This window comes from Callorhinus ursinus, unplaced genomic scaffold, assembly GCF_003265705.2.
Source record: "Callorhinus ursinus isolate GAN/ISIS: 27379988/994484 unplaced genomic scaffold, GSC_fseal_2.0 scaffold1, whole genome shotgun sequence".
Classification (NCBI taxonomy): Eukaryota; Metazoa; Chordata; class Mammalia; order Carnivora; family Otariidae; genus Callorhinus; species Callorhinus ursinus.
Window position 1 is genome coordinate 75177209 of NW_027397063.1, and position 15907 is coordinate 75193115.

General features: G+C 40.3%; 1 long non-coding RNA gene across 1 annotated transcript in view; it reads right to left on the reverse strand.

Annotated features, from left to right (window-relative positions):
• The window catches only part of LOC141373470 (uncharacterized), a 74125-nt gene that overhangs the window by 2145 nt on the left and 56073 nt on the right, over positions 1-15907 (reverse strand). The window contains exon 3 of the long non-coding RNA XR_012379526.1: positions 3578-3659. This is a non-coding gene — a long non-coding RNA (uncharacterized lncRNA). The remainder of the gene's footprint in view (positions 1-3577; positions 3660-15907) is intronic.

The following is a 15907-nucleotide window of genomic DNA, read 5'->3' on the forward strand; positions in this document are numbered from 1 at the left end:
ACTGAATCATGCAGCTGTTACCAGAGGCCTCTACCCATTTCAACCCCAAATGTTTCATAGGGTTCCCCGGATTTCCAAGCTCTGCATTTAAAATAGAAACCTCTCTGAAGGGACGGCAGGTATTAAACATCCTTTGTCCTAAGAAAAAAAGAAAACTCTGAGTCACTAGTAAAGCCAAATGAGGACCGTGAAGGTTCTGGTACAGATTTCATGCACAGTGACATCCCAGGTATGGAGAATGCTTGCTCCTTTCTTTCTGGGGACAGACATTTGTCATTCCGGGTGGAAGAGGTCAGCCCAAAGACAGGAGGATTCCCTATAACGTCACTTTCCTCTCAAGATTCCAAAATGCAATGTTTCCCAAGCTTGGCAGATAAGAATTATCTGGAGCAGTTGTTACAAAGCAGATTTCCAGGGCTTAGGTGGAATCCAGGAATCTGTATTTTTAGCCAGCTCCCAGGGGATCCTTATCACTGTCATAAAGCCAAGGTGCAGACTGGCTCCCAGAGACATCACATTATTAGAATAAATAGAGCAGCCACGGGGAAATGTACTTTAACCTGTACACAGCTGGGAAGCCACTGGGATTCATGGCTTAGAATTTCATCTTCAAGCCAAGATGTTAAACATACCAATGAATGTGTGTTCCTTATTATCACCCATAATGGTTTCCTTCTTCATGCCTTAGGGGAATGCCATATGCCCAGAGTTCCTGGCAGCAGAAAACCAAAATATTAACAGAATAAATTACTTCAAATTAGACATGTGCTGCTGAACTATTCTAAGGTATTTGGAATATTAACAAACTTAGATCCAGCTGAGGATCATTAATGGCATTGTCCTCCTCGGAGCATATTCTTCAAATACAAACCTTCCGAGTTTGCTTTTAACTGCCCGAGCACTAGCATCTTCATCATCCTGCAAAGAAAGCAAGGGGTTGGTTTTGCCAGCTCTTCAAAGCTTTCTCTGTGATACCTGCAGTCAGAAACAGCTCACCTGGGGGACACGGCCAGAACCCATGGCTGCCTCCACCCCCTGCCTGCCCGAGGAGGGTGGTGCCAGTTCCAGCATGACCCAGGTAGCTGAAGAATGGAAGGAAGGCAGAGGTGGCTTTAGTCTCTGCCTGGGAGAAGGATAAGACCTACTTCCTCTACTCCAAGGATGCCCTCCAACCCAGAAGAGCTCCAAAACCCAAGGTCAAGCCTGTCACACACCTTAATGGTAGAAAAAATTATGAATAAAATATAAGCCCGTGAGAAAGTCCTCCTTACTATCAGGGACCAGGCTCTCTTGCATACTGTTAATATGTCATGGTTCTTTTTTCCGAATGCAAGTGTCATCCTTTTTAAATATTATTGTTATTGTTAATTTTTAAGAAGGTTATATGTTCACACATTCAAAACAAACAAGATACAAGGGGGGAGATCTCACATCTATCCTTGTCTTCCATCTACCTGTTCCCTTCCTCCTGCCCAGACATTACCACTGTATTTAGTTTCTCATACATTCTTCCAGAATTTATGCAAAAACAAGCAAGTGCAAACAGATCTTCATATTTGCTCACTTTTTACACAAAAAATAACATCCTAGGCTTACTATTTTGAACTTTGCCTCCTTTCATCCAACAAATGTACCTTAGAACGCTTTTCCAAATCTGTACACAGAGAGTTGCTTCATTCTTGTTTATAACTGCATAGTATTCCATCAGAGGATGCACCAATTTGTAGTGAAACCATTAGTTTTTAGTCTGTTTTCCTGACAGCGAAATCGATGGCTTTGTTTTGGATACCTAAAAGTTAAGTAAGCCCAGATGCACCAAGAGGGTCGATGAAGTTGTGCATGCAGAATTTCTGGAGATTCTCAGAGGGAGGTGATTTAAGAAATATATTCTGTTCCACATAATTACAAAAGTTGATTTAATATATCATGTTCTATAAGAGCAACCAGAAAGCATCTGAGAGAAATTAGAAAAGAATTCAAACCCAAACCTTAATTAAGGTAAAGAAAGGAAACACAAGAGAAGCAGAAGACCAACTTTGTTTCTGTCACTTCCTTTCAGCTCCGTCAGACTCCTCTCAGTTCTTGGAAGGACTGAGGTTTGTTCAAATAAGGACTCAAGTGGTCTAATTAGGTGGGAAGGGAAGAGACTGAGTAAAGGGAAGGCCTGAAGGAAGACAGGGAGAGCCATGTCCATATGTTTTTATTCTCAGAGGCTAACCCGTTCCCTAAGAAGTGTTTTCACCATCATATTTCCTCCAAGCTGTAATTTTACAAAAGGAAAACTTCCAACTCACAACTCCATGTCTTTAGCCACAACAGTATTTATTTAAAGGTATGTCCCTTTGTTTTTCACCAAGCCTGGAACTGTAGTGTCATGTAGATGTTCGTAAAATCCCCTTTTTAGTGTTGTCCTCTCAGAAGAGGTCAAAAAAGAGTTTTCATCTCTGGCCAACAATTTAATACATCAGTGAGTACCTTTCGAAGTCATTTTAAACTTTACAAAGCTCCAAATATTTCTTAAAAGTTGGGATAATTTTTTTTAAAGATTTTATTTATTTATTTGACAGAGAGAGAGAGCACGAGCGGAGGGGAGGGGCAGAGGAAAAACAGAGAAGTAGGCTCCCCGCTGCTGAGCAGGGAGCCTGATGTGGGACTCGATCCCAGGACACCGAGATCATGACCTGAGCCAAAGGCAGATGCTTAACCAACTGAGCCACCCAGGCACCCCCAAATGTTGGGACAATTTAAGCAGGATCCCCACCTTTGCACCCTAGATGGTGTTTAGTGACCTGGGATGTTCACTCAAGTCAGCCAAAACTAAAAGAGCGTACTCGAACACTGAGGATAACAATGTAAACTGGCATTACCTTTCTGGAGGGCACTTTGGCACTATATAGAGAAACCTTTAAAAAAATATTCATATTCTTAGACTCAGAAGTTACATTTCTGAAAGCCCCAATACTAAAGAAATTTTATACTTTCGCTACAAGGATGAAAAGCTATAGGAAACTGGATTTAGCTGGTGTTCTCAAATGTTTCGATCCCAAGACCCCTTTACACGCTTAAAAATTATTAAGTACACCACAGAGCGGTTGTTTATGTGGGTGGTATCTATTAATCTTTGCCAGATTAGAAATTTAAACGGAGAAACTGAACTAGAAACTCCAACGATCACTCAAGGGCTTTTCGTCCAGATGTTCATTGCTACCTTAGTATGCAGAGGAAGTGCGTTATGAGTACTCTCTCTCATCACACAGAATATTAATAGGACATCTACCCAAGGGTTGAAATTTAATAAAACTAATCATTTCTTTTTTAAATAATTGGCTAAATGATGATTTAAATAAATTATTTTGCTCCTCTATTATCTAATTATTTTTTTAATTATAAACTATTTGCAAAGTCTTAGTTAACACTGCACTCTGCAAAATCGGGGGAGGAAAGCTACTAGATTAAGGGAAAATGGGTTTGGGGTAGGACACTCAAAAACTTTGTCAGCGACACAGTAAAAAAAAAAAAAAAAAAAAGCACAGTTTGCCACAAGTTCAATGTGCGTTTTATAACTATGGCACTCTACCTCGAAAGACACCTGCCGTTTGCTGTGGAAGGAGGCATCTCCCTGCCTGCCAGGTTTCCAACGGGTTCCCAGGCCCATCACCCTGTGTGGGAGAGGCACAAAACAGGTAGAAAATAGAGAAAGGTGAAATAAAGAGGAAATGAGCAGAAAACAGAAAGGAACAATACGAAACAGGCTGAGAGTAAAGAAGGAAACATTAAAGACAAGGGAGGGCGCTGGCCTGGCCAGGGTGCCAGGGGTGCCAAGGGCGCCAAGGGAACCAGGGTGTCAGGGGAGGGAAGGATTTCGGGTTGCAGTCATCATGAAGTTGTGGAAGGAGGGTGATCTGAATTGGGACAGAGAGCTGTACCGCCAGACGTTGGTGGCCGCAGCTCCAGTCCTTGGGTTGGCGTGTGCGCATGCGTACACGGCGGGGTGGGTGGGTGGGGGTGTGTGTGTGTGTGTGTGTGTGTGTGTGTGTGTGTGTTCACTTGGTGTTTCTCCTGGAAGAAACTGTGCGTATGCAGACTTACTCAAGTTGCTCCCTTGTGCAATTGTGTTGGAACAAATTTACATTTTCAAAACAAATGTTATACCAGAACTGACTGCATTTAGATGATCTTCCTAAGCCTGGAAACATGTACACCGCAGTGACATTAGTTATATCTCAGTATAGGATTACAACTGTTTTAAATTTTCTTCTTTCCACTAATGTATATTTGCTAAGTTTCCTTCAAGCAACATGTATCAATTTGTAATCAGAAATTGGGGGGGAAAATGTTCTTAAATTTAAAAATCCAGCTAAAAATTGTGAACTGATTCTAAAAAACAGCTAAAGGGCGCCTGGGTGGCTCAGTGGGTTAAGCGTCTGCCTTCGACTCAGGTCATGATCTCAGGGTCCTGGGATCGAGCCCGACATCAGGCTCCCTGCTCCTTGGAGAGTATGCTGCTCCCTCTCACTCTGCCTCTGTGTCCTCTCTCTCTCAAACAAATTCAATCTTTAAAAAATAATTAAAAGCCAACTAAAAACTATGATCCTCTCCCTGAGCCAACCAAAAATGTTAGCCACCGACTGATCTGAGAATCACCCTGGAGTTCTATTCGGCATCCTCTAGCTCAAAGACTCAAGGCATGAAATTACCAGGCACCTAAGAACTTGTCTTGGCAGCCTCCTCATTTTAGGAAATGGAGGCCTCAGGAGGTGAAATGACCTGCCCAAGGTCACGTAACTGGTTGGTGACAAAGCTGAACCAAAATCACAAAGTCTCCCAGCTTTCAATTATTTATTCTTTTCACTCCGCAGTTGCTTAAAAAAAAAAAAAAAAAAACAAAGCAAAACAAAACAAAAAACAGTCACAGAGGTATTGTGGAATTAGGATTTATTTACACAATACGAATCAACAAATCATTTTGGTCCAAAGAAATCTAACAAAACAAGACAAAACAAAAAACTGTCAACTAGGTGAAAAATAAAATCATGCCAACTTCTTGTCTCACACTGTATAGACAAAACAACCAGTAATTACGTGGATGTTTCCCTTTCCAACTGGTTGCTTTGGCGTTAGGTTCTCATGGCCTCTGTGTTAGAAAAACCAAACACCGGGGAGGTAGGAGGAAGAGGAAGGGAAATCTTTTCTAAAAGCAAATTAAACTCTTCAAAACCCATATAAATAACTTAATTTGGACATTAGATTTAACTGCATTTGCCAGGAACAGTCTAGACTACATTAGAAAACAGATCCATTGAGAAGTCAGCTCTGCATGATAGGTATACCAGGTATTCACAAATTCACAAATTCTGTGCATTCAAGTATCTTCAGTCAACAATCTAATAGAAATGAAATAGCACACATGGAGCACTTTTATGCCTCTTCAAAGAAAAAACCGAACTGTATCTCAATGACACCAAGGTGGTTTCACTTACCTGCCTTAAATTGATTACCTATTATCAACTGTAGAAACATTTCAATTTGTTTTTAATATGCAGCGGATTCTGTAGACAACTCATTGGGCCTAAGCCTCAGTAACATTATCAGGAACTCAGTATACCTTTTGAATTCTAAAGGATGGAAAACCTGGCTGGACCCAACCCCCTCTCAAGACCCTGATGGGAACTAATGAAAGAGGCTGGTTTTGAGCCTTTACCAATTAAGGAATCAGCTGCCTTTGGTTACCCTACCAACTGACACAGACAAGATTACCAGGCAAACAGGCTGCAACAGTTCAGGATCCAGAGCCAACTGGAGTGACACTCATTCCCAGTGCAGTCACTACTTTCTTATTTTAGAAAGAAGGAAGTCAGAATTATTTTTAAGAAGTCCAGGACTGGGGCGCCTGGGTGGCTCAGTCGGTTAAGCGTCTGCCTTCGGCTCAGGTCATGATCCCAGAGTCCTGGGATCGAGCTCCGTGTCGTGCTCTCTGCTCAGCTGGGAGCCTGCTTCTCCCTCTCCCTGCCGCTTCTCCCTCTCCCTGCCGCTCCTCCTGCTGGTACACACACTCTCTCTCTCTCTCTCTCTCCCTCTGTCAAATAAAATAAATAAAATATTAAAAAAAAAAAAAGTCCAGGACTTGGGACGCCTGAGTGGCTCAGTTGGTTAAGCGTCTGCCTTCGGCTCAGGTCATGATCTCAGGGTCCTGGGATCAAGCCCCGCATCTGGCTCCCTGCTCAGAGGGGATGCTGCTTCTCCCCCTGCCTCCTCCTCCGCCTCTCTCTCATGAAAAAAATAAATAAAATCTAAAAATAAAAATAAAAATAAAACATTAATAGGAAGTCCAGGACTTGACAGCCGTTTGCTGAGGTGTGCTCATCAACGTAATGCATACAGAGAGAAACAGCCCAAGAGGCCACCGTGGTGAGAAGGTCTAGGCTTCCCAGCCCCACCAAAGGTCAGGCTGTTTGATGACTAGGGGCCCTACTTTTCCCTTCAATAGTATTTACTAATGCTTTTATTTTTGTTTTATTTTCTGAGTCATTTTATTTATGGTAATGCTCAGAAAGGTTAATTCTGCTAACTTTAAATAAGCACAAAATACTACTAATAATAATAATAATGAAGAAAATTAAGTTTATAGCAGAATCCCACCACCTGTCAAAACATCAGATTGTACGCTTTAAATATATACAATTTTTATTTGTTGAGTACACCTCAATGAAGCTGGAAAAAGTGAACAAATGGATATATAAATAAAAGAATTCAATAACCAAAAGAACCCAAATCTTTTTTTTTTTGAAGATTTATTTTTAAGTAATCTCTACCCCTCAACATGGGGCTCGAACTCACAACCCCAAGATCAACAGTTACATACTCCACCAACTGAGCCTAGCCAGGTGCCCCCCAAATCTTTTTTGCCTTGGATATATATATATACCTTTCTACAATTGGGATGCAATTTTATAGCCTGTTTTTTTCACTTTGCCCCATAAATTCATAATTCCCCCCACAACTTTTTAAGTTATTTAGAAACATTGTTTTAAACGGTTATGTAACATGTTATTGTATACATAGTATACTCCTAGTTTATTTTTCTCATTTTTCCAGGATTAGACATTCAAAGTGGCTTCAAATTCCCACTATTACAAATACCTAAGAAACAAGCATATTTGAACATACATTGTCAACTGCATATCTTCTTTGTATAATAATCGCTTTATTAATTTAAATTAATCATCGTAAAAACCCAATGAAGTAAGTACAAATGAGGAATGCGGTGGAGAGAAGTAAGTAATTTGATCAAGGTCACACAGTCAGTAAGTAGAAAAGCACAGATTTGAAACTAGACTACCACTGTGTCTTAGAAGGACATGCCATTTTTTAAGGATTTTTGGTAATGATCACTAAGCTATTCAATTATCTCCAAGAAAGAACATACCAATTTATATTCTCTAAAGAACTATCTGACTGAGATGTTATGATTTAAAGGCTTCCTTTCCTCAAATATACCAATGTTGTGATATTTAAAATAGAAAAATCTTTTTATGCCATCATGAAAGAAATGTCAGGCAAGTAGTACTAAGCTGCATGGTATCCATATACCTATTCAATAAAAACCTGCTTATAACAACCTGCAGGGGAGGAGAATGGGATCCACCAATACTCAAAAAAGCCTACATGTCCACTTAGGAAGATGCTGCCATGCTCTACGTGCATGACATCAGGTGGGTCAGTGTCCAAACGATGGTTTTTCACTTAAAAATGCTGAATTAATGGACATAGGGAAAATATACTAAATATTCTAAAGCACATCCAAATAGCTATAAAAGTTAGGCCTAAACGATAGAAAGGACAAATAAATTGTCACATATTCATGCAATAAAATACTCTATAGCAGTAATAATAGATGAATGTCATTAACATAATTTTGAGAGGATACAGCTAAACACAAATGTGCCCACTGTGAAATTCCATTTATATAGGCTCAAAAATAGGTGAAAATAATCTATGGTTTGGGAAGCAAGTTTAGTTACCACTTTGTGGAGGTTTAGAAAGGGTTTGGTGACTGAGAGAACATAAGGTAGGCTTCTGAGGTGCTGGTAATATTCTATTTTTGCTCTAGATGCTATTTATGAGAGTATACACTTGTATGAGAACTCACTGAGCTCTGCTCTCATGACATGTGCAGTTTTCTGATATGTGTCCTATTTCAACTTTTTGAAACTGGGCCCAAATTAAAATACATGCAGAAGTAAAGCAAATGATCATGTAAATAGACAGCCTCTTGAAATAGAACTGAGGGATATCACCAATTTAATAAAAACACACAACCAAATCTCATAGTAAGGAAGCCAGTTGCTAGAATTTGGAGGGATGGATTTTTTTTTAAGATTTTTTTTTTATTTATTTGACAGAGAGAGAGAGCATAATCAGGGGGAGTTGCAGGCAGAAGGAGAGGAAGAAGCGGGGTCCCTGCTAAGCAGGGACCCCGATGCAAGGCTCCATCCCAGGACCCTGAGATCATGACCTGAGCCAAAGGCAGACACTTAACCCAGTGAGCCACCCAGGCACCCCTGGAAGGATGAATTAAAAGCAAAATTTTATTTGAATGGCTTTAACCCAAAGTGACTTTGGGGGGAGTTTTGTTTTGAGAGAAAGATTTTTAACTACAAATGCAATTTCTTTAATAGGTAAACTATTCATATTTTCTATTTTTTCTTGTGCCAGTTTTGGTAAGTGTTCTCTTTTAAGGAATTTGTCCATTTCATCTAACTTGTTGAGTTTATTGACATTAAATTGTCCATAACATTCCTTTATTATCCTATTACCCTTTTAATGTCTGTATTTCAGATCTTTAGTAATGTCACATCTTTTGTTCCTGATATTGGTGATTTCCTCACTGGACATGGAGCCTGCTTGAGATTCTCTCTCTCTCTCTCCCTCTGCCCCTCCCTCCTCCAAAAAAAAAAAAGAAAGAAAGAAATCAGAAAAGATACAGAAGACTAGAACAATACTACCAACAAACTAGACCTATTGACATTTATAGGACACTCCATTTAGCAATATAAAAATGACTTTTGAGACATTTTTAGAATTGTCTTCATGGAGAATAAAGACAATTGCATACTAAAATATCTCAGCAGGAAAAACTACAGACCAAAAATTAAACAAACAAAAAAATACACGTCTGGGTTGAAAACCGTGGTTTTCAAACTTCGCTGTACATTAGAACCATCTGGGAAATTTTTAAAAATCTGATGCCCGGGACACTCTCCAGACCAATTTGATCAGAATCAGGTGAAAGAGGTAGTGAGTACATTGACCTAACAGGGCGAGTTCTGGGCAAAATTGTTAAATAGTGATGTTCTCTTGAGAGCCATGGACCTCCCCTTTCTCTTCCTTTACTCCTTTCTGTGAAGGCTTCTTCCTCTCACTCCATCCCACCCACCCCACTAGGAGAGAGATGTCTTAAAGTGTTTTCCTACTCTGTCCACTTCAAAGCCTCCTCTTGGAAAAGAATCATCTTTGTCATTACTTCTTTATACAAATATGTGTCAAAATTCCTTATATTAAGAATTAAGCCTTATTTTTAAATCATTATCCTCAATTAAAAGAATTTCAACCATTTACTTACAAATGCACCTAACATAAAAAAAGGTATTTCTGGTTTTGTGTTTTGCTTGTTCCTGGAAGACTGTTTTAAGGTATAAGAAATTGACCAGACAGGTAACACCTGCTTATAGAATTATAAAATTACAAAGTTAGAAAGAATCTAAGTTGGGATTCCTGGCTGGCCCAGTCGGTGGAGCCTGGGACTTGATCTCGGGGTTGTGAGTTCAAGCGCCACGTTGGGTGTAGAGATTACTTAGAAATAATGTAAAAAATAAAAAATAAAGACTCTAAACTAAAATTTCATTTATCCCCATATCCCAGATACAACCCCACCCACCTAAGAAGTGATTGTCCAGCTTTTGCTTAAATAACTATAACAAAACTTCTTTCTTCATTCCAGTTTTAGTCAAGCTTAATTAAAATAAAGATTTTCATTTCTTACATAATCATTGCACATAATGATTTTGAAAAGTATGGAGCAAAATAGAAATTGTTAATGATGTCTTATTAATTTTAAAAATAATGCTTAATAATATCTACAGTAAGACTGAAGAGTTACAACTCCAATACCAAGTGCTATCAACTGGGCAAAATGACTTAACCTCCCTAGGCCTCAGTTCACCCATCTGTAAAACGGGGACAATAATACTACCACATTTACAAAGTTGTTAAGACAAACTTTAATAAGTTAATATAAATAAAATTTGTGGGACGATGTCTGGAACCATGTTAGCTAGTTTGGTTATGATTGGTTGTGGCTTCTCAGAGAAGTATGATGAAAAGACTCCAGCTCCTTCCAGGTGGCCATGAGTGAGCAGGATCAGCCATGGTGCAGGAGAGCACAGGTGCGCATGACTGCCAACCACTTCTGAACTATATTATGGCTGCAACTCTAAAAGGATGTATGCAAACTGACAAGTACCAGCAGAGAACAAGACAATTTAACAGCTGAGGCAATTAAAGGTAATCTAACTGGGATTCATTTTTTCCTCTTTGTTAAACAATTTTTTATTGCAGTTACAATCTTGTAACTACAGATTAAAACAAAGTAAATTTTTAAAAGCGCACCCTTATTTTGGATGGTAATTTCCATCCATAGTATCCATTGAGGTCCTCGTGAGCCATTTGAGATAAACCTCTCTGCTATGGTTTGAATATTTGTGTCCCCTCTCCAAAACTCTTATATTGAAATCCTAACCCCAAAGATGCTGATATTAGTAGGCGGGGTGCTTACATCATGAGGGTGGAGCCCTTGGAGCTGGATTAGTGTCTTATAAAAGAAGCTCCAGGAATTTTCCTAGCCCCTTCTACCATGTGAGGATGCAAAGAGAAGTCTGTGACCTGGAAGAAGCCTGCACCGGACCATGATGGCACCTTGATCCTGCACTCCCAGCCTCCAGAGGTGTGAGAAAGAAGTTTCTGTTGTTTGCAGCCACAGTCTGTGCTATTTTGTTATGGCAGCGCGAACAGATGAAGAAATTCTCCCTTGTTTGGAACACTACATCTGTTAATTCTCCTTTGTTTCTGCCATTTTGAGAAGAGTTTTCTAGGCAAAAGCTTCCTGCTTTTATGTTCTTCAGTGTAATTTATTAGTATAAAAATATTTACCATATTACTAATTATTCTTCAAATAAATTTTCATAGCTTCATACTGCATCATGATTTACTTCTGAGCTCCTATTGTTGGACATTTAATTTACTTCCATTTTTCACTCAGAAATAAAATGCTAATAAACATCTTTGCTGATAAATTTGTGGATTCATTTATGACTATTCCCTCAAGACACTAGGCCACATGTCTGCAATGCCATGTTGTCAATAGCCTGGATGACATCAACATTTTGGGCAACAGCTTGAATGCGCTGCTTATTCACATGAAGCTTTTGGTCAACCGAAAGAGCCCTCTTTTTCACATTTGTTACTGTTTAACCACATCTCCTCCACCCAGACCCAAAATATTTTGTTTTTAACCCATCATTCCAAGCCTATCGAGATTATTTTTTTAAGTTTTTATTGCTTCGTTTGCAGAGTATTCAATGTAGAAAATGTGGCGAAAGAGGCATGCTCACAGATGTATATAGAAAATATTTGCTTGCCCACAAATCAAAAAAAAAAATTTTTTTGCAGAATTAACACCACGCAGTTTTTAAATTTGCCTGGAACCCCCACCTTATAGAAGGAAACTCTGTGCTGTGGTATCCCCTCCCCCCATATCCATTCCTTCCTCTGACTCACAAAGTAAGACTCTCTTCAAGACACTCCAGCAGTCTGGGCTACGTGCCTGGCTCTAGAGCTTCCTGGCTTTCTCCCACATGAGGAGGTTCACAGCCTTTTGGGGATGCCTAAAATGCCACCTCGTTATGTCCATTCCCAATCTTTCTTTCATGTCTAACTGCCTCCTTCATGTGAACTCATCAAAGGAATGAGCTCTATTTCTGGCAATAGCAAATGGGGTGGCCCCTATGAGGCAACTATTAACATCAATGCAGCTCCTGATTTCAGCAAATACTTATTGTGGGCCTACTATACACATGGCTTCAAGTTTAGACACCCTGAAGCCAAAGCTCACTGAAGGTGCCTGTGTTTAAATCTGTTCACAACTGCCATAGGGAAAATGCCTTTTGAAAAAACAAATACCCGCCACTTTAAAATCTGCTACTAACTCTTTTGAAATAGTAGTTAAGGGTAACGGGGAAGGGAAAATGAAACTTATTTTGAAATCTCGCAGCTGAACTGTCATTCTCCCTACTTCACAACTCTGCAACCACTTTATGGATTTCCCAGCAAAGTATTTGTGTCTGGGTGGTGAAAGCAAGGGAAGTAAAATGTAAATGCCAAGGAATAGGGGTGACATATTCACATCAGATTTCAGAAGAGAAAGAATAAAAGCTCACAAGTGCTAATCTAACTCCAAGCTGACAAAATAAAGACAAATTAATGTAGGCTCTCTGGAAAGTCTAGAGCTGAGTAAGCTATAATGCTTGAAAAAAATAGGTAAACAGTCCCTTCTTCTGGTCATTATCTTCTGAAGTGCACGAGACATTAAATAAACAGTCATATTATGTTCAAAATACTCCTAAGATGAAAAAGACTGTCAACCAAGCATTTGCAGAAGATAATGGCAAAGAAAAGACAACATCATAGAAGTAAGACATCCGGAAAATAAAATCATTTAGCAGGCTTTCAAAACTGACAGGTTCTGAAGGAGGCAGTTTTGTTCCTACCTAAATTTTTGTAAAGAAAAACAGCTTATGAAAAATGATTTTTTTTGTTGCTTATTTATTTATTTTGGTGCCTTAAGGGCTGGAGAGGACTTGGGACCCACTAGTCTAGCTCTCCCTCTTCCCACTGGCAGGTGCAGACACTGAGACCCTAGGGACCTCAAAGTCAAGAGCAGGGCAAGGCCTGGAGTGCCAGTCTAGAGCGCATGGTCCAATGACCCAGGTCACAACAAGCACGTTGGCATCCCCTGAACTTGACTCAAGGGGCCATGCTCAAGGGCTTAGGGAAAACTCTGAGGACTTTTTAAAAAACAAGACCACACAACAAGCAAACGCACTAGACTGGATCCTGCATTGGGGGCAAATTCTGTAAAAGACATCATTGAGATAATTTTTGAAATCTGAATATCAGTAATAGTGTCTAATATATGTTAAATTTCCTGAATTTATAACTACAGTGGGTATGTGAGAAAATGTCTTTTTTCATAGGAGATACACGCTAAAATATTTAGGCATTAAAAAGGCATAATGGCTGGAATTTGTTCTTTTTTTTTTTTAAAGATTTTTTTTTTACGTGTCAGAGAGAGAGAGCACAAGCAGGGGGAGCAGCAGAGGGAGAGGGAGAAGCAGCCTCCTCACTGAGCAAGGAGTCCAACGCGGGACTTGATCCCAAGACCCTGGGATCATGACCTGAGCCGAAGGCAGACGCTTAACAACTGAGCCACCTAGGCGTCCCTGGAATTTGTTCTTGAATGGTTCAGAAAAAATACATTTTTTAAAGAGAAAGATAAAACAAATTTGACAAAATATTAGCAAGTAGTCAATCTGGGTGAAGGATATACAGGGATTCTTTTTGTTTGTTTGTTTTTTTAAGATTTTATTTTTAAGTAATCTCTATACCCAACGTGGGGGGTCAAATTTACAACCCTGAGATCGAGAGTCATATGCTCTACCAACTGAGCCAGCCAGGCACCCCTACAGGGATTCTTCATACAACTTCTTACATCTCTTTTGTAAGTTGAAATTATTTCAAAATAAAAGCTTTAAAAATATTTTAAAAACTAGATGTTCTATGTATTTACACTGAGCAAAAGTACTTCCACGATCCCATCCTGACCGGTCTACTCTGAAAGAGAAGGGATAAGTTCCTCCTTTGCACAGTTTGCAGGACACAGAAATCCCCACCAGACAGAATGCTGAGCCACTGTAGTCAGCCACCCCTCCAGGCGAGTCAGAGACAGCTGGAAATAGCAGGGGCTGAGTCAGGAGGGAACCGAGTTAGTCTGGGGCACAAGCTCTGGGATCAACGAGTTTGTAGTCCTAACTTTCTGCCTCTCACTGGCTTTGTTGACTGAGGCGGGTTGCCTGACTTCTCTGCATCTCCGCATTCCCATCAAACAACACCTACTTCATAGAGTGATGATAAGGATTAAATGACCTAAAGCTCACCAATTTCTAAGCCTGGCACAAAATAAATTTTCAAGGTGGAAATTGTTATGATTATTATCAGGTCTGAGTTTAAATATACAGGCTGCCAGAAAACATCTCATTCACTCACTCCTTCACTTCTTCACTCAGATCCACAAACTTCTCTTTTGACAAGAGCTGTGCCAAGCTTAGGGTGTTCAGCAACATACAAGACAATTCCCTCTCTCAGAGGACTTACATTCTAGGGGGAATCAGCAGGTGAATAGGCAATTACACCAAAAGTGAGACCGGGCCAGCATGAGAGGATGATCAGCATGAAGTAGGAGCCTGGGACTGGCACCTAGGCCAGACTGCGGGGGCCAAGGAGGATGGGTAGGAGTGAGGCAGGCAAAAGTGGGTCAGCGGGAAGGACATTCCAGTCAGTGGAAGCAGAAAACATGTGCAGAGAAGTGGTGGTATCCTTCAGGAAACAACAGCACAGGCATATACCCGCAGAGGTGCCAATGGTGCCAATGGGGTATGAGAGACCTTCCCTGGGGGTGGGGCTAAACGGTAGGTTAGAGCCAGAGACAGGTCCTTGGAGTGTTAAGGAGCTTGGGTTTTTCCTGAAGAAACTTCTCAATGGTTGTAAGCACAAGACAGATGAAAACAGATGAGAATTTTAGAAAATCATTCTGGCTACAACCTGTTCCTCCAAGACCATGGTTGTAGATGGAGCTCTGGCCGGCGGTGATGGTGACAGCAGTGAGGCTAGATTCCAGAAGAGTCTGGAGAGAGTATAAAAGGATTTGGTACTTGCCTGAGGGTAGATAAGGAAAGGGAGGAGTCTAGAGAAATCTCAGTTTCTAGGCCATGAGGTCTATTTTGTTGGCTAGATAAAGGCCCCATTAACTGAAACAGGAAATATCATGTGGAAGGTGGTGGACACATAGGGAAGGAATGTTCTTCCACTACTAGAAATTGCTGGATTTATCAATCACATGGGGTGGGGGAGGGTGCCTCTGGGTGGATGGAAGAGATGGAAGGAAAATGGGGCAAAAGAGTGTATTTCTAAGGAGGTCGAAAGTGATGTGAAGATATAGTTCCCCCTTCTCACAGTTTTGCCAAGGGCCAGGTTGATAAATCAAACATTTTGAGAACCTGTAATCTTCCCACTAAGAACTATGTGAAGAAATAGCTGAGAACTGAAAAAAATTTTAAGACACATACATTCTATGAGCCAGCAATTCCACTTCTAGAAACCTGTCCTACAACTATACTGGCATTTGTGAGCGTAAGAAGAACATACAAAGTCTATCCATGGGGAATTAATAAATCAACTATGATACAACCTTACTATGGAATACAAAGAGCTATTAAAAGAATGAGGTGGTAGGGGTAAATCTACATGGGGAATGGAAAAATCTCTTTCAACGTATTTCAAGGGACACCTGGGTGGCTCAGTTGGTTAAGCATCTGCCTTCAGCTCTGGTCATGATCCCAGTGTCCTGAGACTGAGTCCCACATCGGACTCCCTGTTCACTGGGGAGTCTGCTTCTCCCTCTGCCCCTCCCCTTCCCTCTGCCCTTCCCCTGCTCAAGCTCTCTCTCTCTCTCTCTGTCTGTCAAATAAATAAATAAAATCTTAAAAGAAAAGAAAAGAAATGTATTTCAAGACAT